The sequence below is a fragment of the Lepisosteus oculatus genome, chromosome 1 (genome assembly GCF_040954835.1).
Source record: "Lepisosteus oculatus isolate fLepOcu1 chromosome 1, fLepOcu1.hap2, whole genome shotgun sequence".
NCBI lineage: Eukaryota > Metazoa > Chordata > Actinopteri > Semionotiformes > Lepisosteidae > Lepisosteus > Lepisosteus oculatus.
The window spans coordinates 24409819-24418950 of NC_090696.1; positions in this window are offsets into that span (position 1 = coordinate 24409819).

The window sequence follows — 9132 nt, forward strand, 5'->3', positions numbered from 1 at the left end:
ATGGCAAAACAAGAAATGACATGAAAATAAGGTACTGTCTGTTTCAGTCTTTATGTCTGTTGATGATGTTTGTTGTATGTTGTCAATTTTGCAATTATTTGATTCCAAAAAAATATATGCATACATGTTTCATTTTAAGGGCAGCAGAAGTTTGTGCCTTGCTATTTTTGTATCCTGGGATCAGTTCCAGATTGGGGTACTATCTGTATGTAGTACTCATTTTCTCCCATATTCAAGTGTATTGAATCTGGAGATTCTGGTTTCTTTCAAACTCCTCCCAAAGCCAGGCTGGCCAGGTTTGATAAACGTATCTAAATTGTCCCTTTCTCCATGGCTCTGCAATTGACTGGCATCCTTTCAAGTGCACCAGCAATCAGTCCCACTCTACACCCTGTACTACACTGAGTTGCTACATTCACAGGAACTGGATGAATGGATAAAATAGGCTAGAATGCTCTTTTTATTATTTCGATGTAGAATGCCCTGTGTAATATCTGTTTAACAGATGATCATATCATCGTATTATCAAAGCAAAAGTGAACAGGTTAAAATTGGAATAAGCCAGACACACAACAACAAGAATGGATTATTCTTAAACCAAGGAAATACTGAGCTGGATCCCAAAAAACATTAAACTTACTCAGTTGAAGACCACACACAGTATAAAAACAATAGAACATGAAATAAAGCTGAATGTTGTGATGAGGATTTCCCTGTAGCACATATATTTTTGAGAGGGAATAGGATGGATTGGACTGATTTTTTTCTTTTTGAAAAACACAGTATAATGATTTTCCATGTCGGATATATGCAAAACCCAATACGTACAATAGATGATCTATATACGTTTGATAAAATACACATCAATCCATCTGTTATTAGAAAGATCTGATAATAGATTAATCCACTGAATCCTGATAGACTGGATCCAACTCAGAAGCATAGGCTGCAAGGCAGCAAAATGCACATAAAATACTTTTATAATTAATTTGTCTCACAAATCCCATGAAAGATTGGTAGTAGGAGTTTATTATTTATTTAACTCCCACATAATGTAGTTATTGAGCCAGTCTTATTATAAAACTGACACCCAGGCAAATCACACTTTCACCAGAAGTACAATTGCTGGTTTATTGCTGGGTACATTGATAGCTTCCACATTTCCTTCATGAACTTTCCAGATGAGTTCTCCCCAGACTTAGTTCTTCAAGGAAATCCCCTCTTGTTTTCATTGTAATATTGTAATAAATCAATAGTTTGATTAAATGTAAATCAATGCTAACTAGTATACCACCATGCAGCCACAAAAGGATATATTTGTTGTAATGTCTTTGAGGGTATGATCTATGTACTTTAAGTTCTTTTTTAGCTTTTTATTTAGCTTTTATCTAGCACAGTGCTTTCACATTGAATGTGGATTAGTAATGGTAAAGCAAAGAAAATTAGGCTTTCAATTCATCAATAGAAACAATATTTTTGCCAATTCATTAGCCAGTTCTAAAATGTTGCTGCCTTAACCACCAGACACTATAAAAGAAAAAAATATCTTTATTTTTTCATAACAAAAGGTTTCTGAAGTTTCCAGTTACACTGTTTCACATCACAGTCACAAACTATTTATCTGTTTCAAGGGAGAAACATTAGTTTGGCATGGTTCATTCCTATTGTGTTGTACATATATTTCTCTTGGGATGTTTTTGTCATATATTTTAACAATTATTTGTCCTTCTAAGAAACTTCAGAATCTTAAAATAAATCTCTTATAATTCCTAGAATCAACAAATAATCCTAGATTCCAGAATTATTATTCCAGGATTACTGGCTATGGTCTTCCATGTTCTGGAAAGTCCTTTTACATCACCACTGAAAATTTATAATGACTAATTATAAATCCCACAAAGCATAGCAATGGATGATAAAGCACATTATTGTTGTTTATTTTGTCCAACAGTACATTTTCTTTATTAGAAAAAAAAAGTCCTGAATATGGAAATTTCCCATAGACATCAAGAATATTGTAAATATTCTTACCTCGAAATTCCAAAACAGTAAAAGTTGTTAATTTGTTAGTTTACATTGTACACTCGGAGCTATATTTAAAACAATAATAGTGTTAGACATAAAAAAACATGTATTTCCACTGAAAGTTTTTAAGATGTACAAAAGTTAAAGATAATGAATCTTTCCTGAAATGACTTTGCATGTAGTCAGGGGAAATGACTGCTGTGACTGATTTGGTTTGTCTTTTTTTACTTATGCATCATAACTAATCCCAGCCTCATACTAAAAATAAAACTGAATCACCACCATCACAGTTTTTTAGAAAGCTATCTTTGAAAATAATCCGTTGCAAAATAAAGCAACAAATGGAAATGTTTTTTTCTCTGAAGTGGACACATTTTCATTTTTAGGTGTGCTTGTCCTCATCTCACAAACCACTTAGAAACTTTTGGACACTAAACATGAACTTTGAATGAAAGGCCACAGGAAAACATGTATGCCAAACCTTTAATAAAACTCTTAATTTATTACATAGTAGAATGAAAAGACACTCAATTTGCACTCACTCAGTACTATAAGAATGGCTAAAAAAATACATTTGTTATGCTTATCTCATAAACAGTTGGGGCTCAGGTGGTTAGAGACCAAATAAAAGCATGCCTTTAGAAGCATCCCATAATCACAGCATGGTAAACAGAGGAATAATGCTTGACAGGGGGATTGTTGTTCTGGGATCTTGTCATGTCCAGGATGACTGATCGAAAGGTTGTGAGCCAAGTGCACAGAACAGTTTGGAAGTGATGTTATCACAACGCACTACACTCACTGAAATACATTCAAGAGAAGCATTTGTAAACTTCCCAGATTAGTCTGTATTATCGTATATTTGAGACCTAAAACATAGCGAGATCAAATGAAAGTTTCAATAAAAGGTGAAAATAAACATTAAATTTATAATTCAAAGACATAAGATATTTTTGGGATTATTCAATTCGAAAAAAATGATCCAACTCTAAATATACCAACACATTAGAATACGTTTGTGAACCCTTAGATTCAGTAAATGGAGGCACTTTTTTAACAGAAATGCCTTCAGCTAGAGGTTTCCTATAACTGTACATCAGTCTCTCGCCTTAGCTTCTAAGAATTCAGGCCCAATCTTCCTTTCAAAATTGCTTCTAGTCGGAGACATCTGAGGGGTTTAGGCCCAGACTTTGACTTGCCTAGTCCAAAATGTGAAAGGTTCTTATTCGGCCATTCGGTTATAGATCTGCTTATATGTTTAGGATTGTGTTACTGCATGACCCACTTTTGGCTCAGCTGTCATGACATTTTTATCCAAAATGTACAATGATTACAATGCCATATTCATGGTTCAGTCAATGATGGTCAGGAATCCAGGTCCTAAGACAGCAAAGAAACCCTAAATCATGATGTTCCCACCATCCTGCTTGATAGCCAGGATGAAATTCTTCTGTTGGAAGGCAGTGTGTGGTTTTTGCCACACAAACCTTTTCTCATTTTATTATAACAATTAAATACAAAATACATGTATGAATGCGTGCATCACATATTACCTATCAATAATAAACAAACACAAAGAGCACAATTAAGTAAATGTTGATTTGACCGATTCACAGAAAAATAAAAAGACAGCTTGCTTAAGATATTGTGTGGCTGGACAGGGAGGTGGCAGAAGTGGTCTAATATAAGGCTGGAGATAATTTCATGACTGATAAATAAATGGTAATGAATGGATGTATAAAGAAATGAACTTCAAATGTGAGTTTGTGATAGCCAATGGGGGGAAACTTCATAAAAGAAAACTTCATATTTTCTTTTGAGACAAACACTAATTTAGCTCAATTTCAACAGTATCGTCATGGTGATCTCCTCATTGTGTTTGCGTAATATATAATGTATAGCTTTGTTGATAATAAATTTGATCAATAAATTTGAAAAAATAATAAATATTTGAAAAATATGTAATGCAGACCCAAATGAGAGACAAAATGTTACAGGTAGAAGATTAATTGTACAATTTCATACATAAAAGGTATACTGTAAACTGATAATTATTTTCTTATGTTTTTCTTTGGCACAATATAATTTTGTAAGATGATGATTTTGTAGAGTTATGTGTATTATTTAAAATGATGTTAATTGCTTACATTTGTACTGAGCATAACTTTAGAGAGGACAGGCTCTACAAAGCCAGATGAAATTTCGCGAGGACAGGTTAACACCCCTCCTCTTATGATATTTAATGACCTCATCAGAACTCAGAAATAATCGGCACCTCAGTTTTAACTTCCCATCTGGAAGACAGTCCACTGTCTCCGGTCTGCATACTGGGATGGGAAAATCTGGCCTAGTGGGAAAACCATCACTTACTGGTCCAATACCATTAATAATAGAAACCTGGTTTTCCTTAAGGGTCTCTGATCCCAATACTGACAAGGCCCAAACTAGCTTAGCTTCTGAGATCTGATGTTGTGCTTGCACATACATTATTGTTACTAACAGGTCTTATTAAGTATTATTTAATATAAAATTTTCTGTAGATGTGCAGAATTGCAATTACTATATGATCATTAACAGTAATAATTTGAATACTATTCACCGTTTGCAAATATAATATTTTCATATTACTGGGGGACAAAAATATATACTGAGACTTAATAACAAATGACATTTGGAATCAACAGCATTTCTTCTGTATTAAAATTATAATCCAGTTTAGTCTCATCACAAGAAGCACAACATTGCCATCTGTGTGGCTGTTCTCAGTATTGCAGCTGTATTAATGTTAGGATGCTATGTTACAATCTTATTAGTAGAAAAAAACTATTGTTCTATGAAATTTGAACGTGTTTGGATACATATTCATCTTCAGATGTACAAATCCAACCCTTAGGTGCTTTCGTTTCATGTTAGGCATTATTCCAAGGCTAATTTTAAGATATGATTTTCTACAGATTTATTGAGCAGTCAGACAAAATGAGAAGCTGGTCCTACTGTACGTTAGTCTCAACTGGGTAAAACAAACTGGACTGAGGATAAGCTCTCAATTTGTCTTGAAGGTACAAAGTAACTAAATGATCTCATCCAGTGAATTCAGCTAAGAAACAAGGGTATCCACTGACAATTTGGATGAGTTGCTTACAGTGGACTCCTGAAACCACAATAACAAATTGAGACAAAGTAGATACATCTACATTATCAGTGGTAATTGTTAAATACAATTTAAAGATGTATGAGAGCATCAGTACACATATTAGCCTCTTACAATATTATGTTTTTACTGTGTAATTTAATTAATTTTAGAAAATGTTTTTTTTTACATTAATGCTTTGTACTCTAAAGCAATTTCTAAAAGTAGGTAACTGTGTCACCATGTGTAGGCTGCAAAGGAACAAGTAAAGGTTTATTCCATGCTGAAAAGAGAGGAAAGGAAACACAACGTTTTGGCTTTGGAGCCTCGTTTGGGTGTGAGAAAGACAGGGAAGGTACAGTGCCTTGCGAAAGTATTCGGCCCCCTTGAACTTTTCAACCTTTTGCCACATTTCAGGCTTCAAACATAAAGATATAATTTTTTTATTTTATGTGAAGAATCACCAACAAGTGGGACACAATTGTGAAGTGGAACGAAATCTATTGGATTTTTGAAACTTTTTTAACTAATAAAAAAATGAAAAGTGGGGCGTGCAAAATTATTCGGCCCCTTTACTTTCAGTGCAGCAAACTCACTCCAGAAGTTCAGCGAGGATCTCTGAATGATCCAATGTTGTCCTAAATGACTGATGGTGATAAATAGAATCCACCTGTGTGTAATCAAGTCTCTGTATAAATGCACCTGCTCTGTGATAGTCTCAAGGTTCTGTTGAAAGCGCAGAGAGCATCATGAAGACCAAGGAACACACCAGGCAGGTCCGTAATACTGTTGTGGAGAAGTTTAAAGCCGGATTTGGATACAAAAAGATTTCCCAAGCTTCAAACATCCCAAGGAGCACTGTGCAAGTGATCATCTTGAAATGGAAGGAGTATCAGACCACTGCAAATCTACCAAGACCTGGCCGTCCCTCTAAACTTTCAGCTCAGACAAGGAGAAGACTGATCAGAGATGCAGCCAAGAGGCCCATGATCACTCTGGATGAACTGCAGAGAACTACAGCTGAGGTGGGAGAGTCTGTCCATAGGACAACAATCAGTCTTACACTGCACAAATCTGGCCTTTATGGAAGAGTGGCAAGAAGAAAGCCATTTCTCAAAGATATCCATAAAAAGTCTCGTCTAAAGTTTGCCACAAGCCACCTGGGAGACACCCCAAACATGTGGAAGAAGGTGCTCTGGTCAGATGAAACCAAAATCAAACTTTTTGGCCACAATGCAAAACGATATGTTTGGCGTAAAAGCAACACAGCTCATCACCCTCAACACACCATCCCCACTGTCAAACATGGTGGTGGCAGCATCATGGTTTGGGCCTGCTTTTCTTCAGCAGGGACAGGGAAGATGGTTAAAATTGAGGGGAAGATGGATGCAGCCAAATACAGGACCATTCTGGATGAAAACCTGTTGGAGTCTGCAAAAGACCTGAAACTGGGACGGAGATTTATCTTCCAACAAGACAATGATCCCAAACATACAGCAAAATCTACAAAGGAATGGTTCACAAATAAACGTATCCAGGTGTTTGAATGGCCAAGTCAAAGTCCAGACCTGAATCCAATCGAGAATCTGTGGAAAGAGCTGAAAACTGCTGTTCACAAACGCTCTCCATCCAACCTCACTGAGCTCGAGCTGTTTTGCAAGGAAGAATGGGCAAGAATTTCAGTCTCTCGATGTGCAAAACTGATAGAGACATACCCCAAGCGACTTGCAGCTGTAATCGCAGCAAAAGGTGGCTCTACAAAGTATTAACGCAAGGGGGCCGAATAATTTTGCACGCCCCACTTTTCATTTTTTTATTAGTTAAAAAAGTTTCAAAAATCCAATAGATTTCGTTCCACTTCACAATTGTGTCCCACTTGTTGGTGATTCTTCACATAAAATAAAAAATGTATATCTTTATGTTTGAAGCCTGAAATGTGGCAAAAGGTTGAAAAGTTCAAGGGGGCCGAATACTTTCGCAAGGCACTGTAGCAGCTGATATAGCATAGGAGAACAAAAGCTGGGAGTGTGAAGGAGGTGGGAGCAGGGAGGACACAGGTGGTGCGAAGTCGAGAGAGGTGAAGAGAGCTGTGAAGTCAAAACCTGCAATTGAATAGAAAGGATTAGAAGAAAACAAGTCTGTTACTGAGAGAAGGGGTAAGGTGTGAACTAAGTTTCAGGAGAATTTTGGTTTCGGGTCTCTTTCTGAAATAGTAGTTAAGAAACCCTTCTTTGAGAACACAGACGGAGAAATTAGTGTGATCATGGCCGTTTGAGGTGAAATGAGAAACAATGGGCTTGGAGAAATCTTTAATCCTCACAGCCCTAGCAAGTTCTCTGAAGCGGTCCCCGAGTCTCCTTCCTGTTTCCCCAATGTAGAAAGCTGGACATTCTCTGCAAGAGGTGCAATAAATAAGGTTGCTGGAGGTACAAGATATCATCTGAGCATTCCAGAATTGTCCTGAGGGGCCTTGAATGAGTGTGCTGTTAGATATATATTGGCAGATATATATATCTGCTATCAGATATCATATGTTCTATCAGTCGGTGGTAGCAACGGCATTTTCTACACAATGGTATGCTGGGTCCCTGGGATTAGCGCAGTGGATTCTAAAAGGCTGAACAAGCTCATCAGGAGAGCAAGCTCTGTTATTGGGTCTGACCTGGACCCCTTGGAGGTAGTGGCTGAGAGGAGAATGGTGTCCAAACTAGAGGCCATCATGGACAACATCTCCCATTCCCTCTATGACAGGCTTGCAGAAATGAAGAGCACGTTCAGCAATAGACTGATTCATCCACGGTGCGACTACAGGAGGTCATTCTTGCCTTCTGCCATAAGACTTTACAACGCATCCACCTTGCGTCTGGGCAGAGGCAACATTGACAGTGACCTGTTTCTGGACTGAACGCATCTACACATCTACTGCTACATCTGTTCTCTTTCTTGTTCTTTTCCCGTCAACAACCGTTTTTTGTGCAATATATGCCAGGGACCTGTGCAATACATTTATATCTATATTTATATCTATATCTATATTTACATCTATATTTATATCCATATGTGTGATACAGTTTTTTCTGTGTACTGTTCTGTTCTAGTTTGTTCTTTGTGTGTCCGGACTGTGAGTAACTCTTTTAGTGCACCCCTCACTGTACTGATTGTATTGTATGTATTGTACTATTATTATTATTGTATCATTCGTTATACTGTGACTGTGTTGTCTGTGTTAAGCTGCTGTTGCTCTGCAATTTCCCTCACGGGATCAATAAAGTATCTATCTATCAGATGATGCAGCAAGTTTTGTTGCAGGAGAAAGTGCCTGGTGTTGATGATTGCTGAGGGCGGTCAAGGGAGCTGTGAACAAGAAGATTGCACAGATAAGGTGGTCGGCGATATGAGATGATAGGGCAGTCAAAAAAGAGGGCACCGATTGAGGTATCATCCTGTAAGATGGATGAGTTGTCGTTAATGGTCCTGGGGACAGGAAGTGTGTTAGGGTGGTAGGGAAGCACCAAAGGAATGCAGCACATAAAAGGACAGGAGGGCTAAGACCGAGGAGAATACCTTAAAACGCACAGAGCTTCTTTACTGTAGTGGAAGGGAGCACACCAGGTCACTGAGTGAAGCTGGTTTTACAAAACAGAGATGTTGCACTTTTTCCTTTAGGACATTAGTTTTGGTAACTGGGATCCATGGGGCTCTTGTGCTGGTTTGTGAGTGTGTGTCCTTGTGAATAATTTTTCTCATGCAATTCTGTGTGTCCAGTGGACAGTTATAGAAATTGTTGTGATATTAGGACACTTTTGTGCGAAGTGTATATTGATAGACTTAAATAAAATTAAATGAAATGTTATGTAGGATGACTGTCTTGTCAGGTCTCTGGGTGCACTGTTGGTTCTGGGAGATAAAAAAGAATCTGTTGTGGGAGAAAAGGGTCCCTACCCTAAAATTGCTAGGTGGCCACAAAAGCTAACATT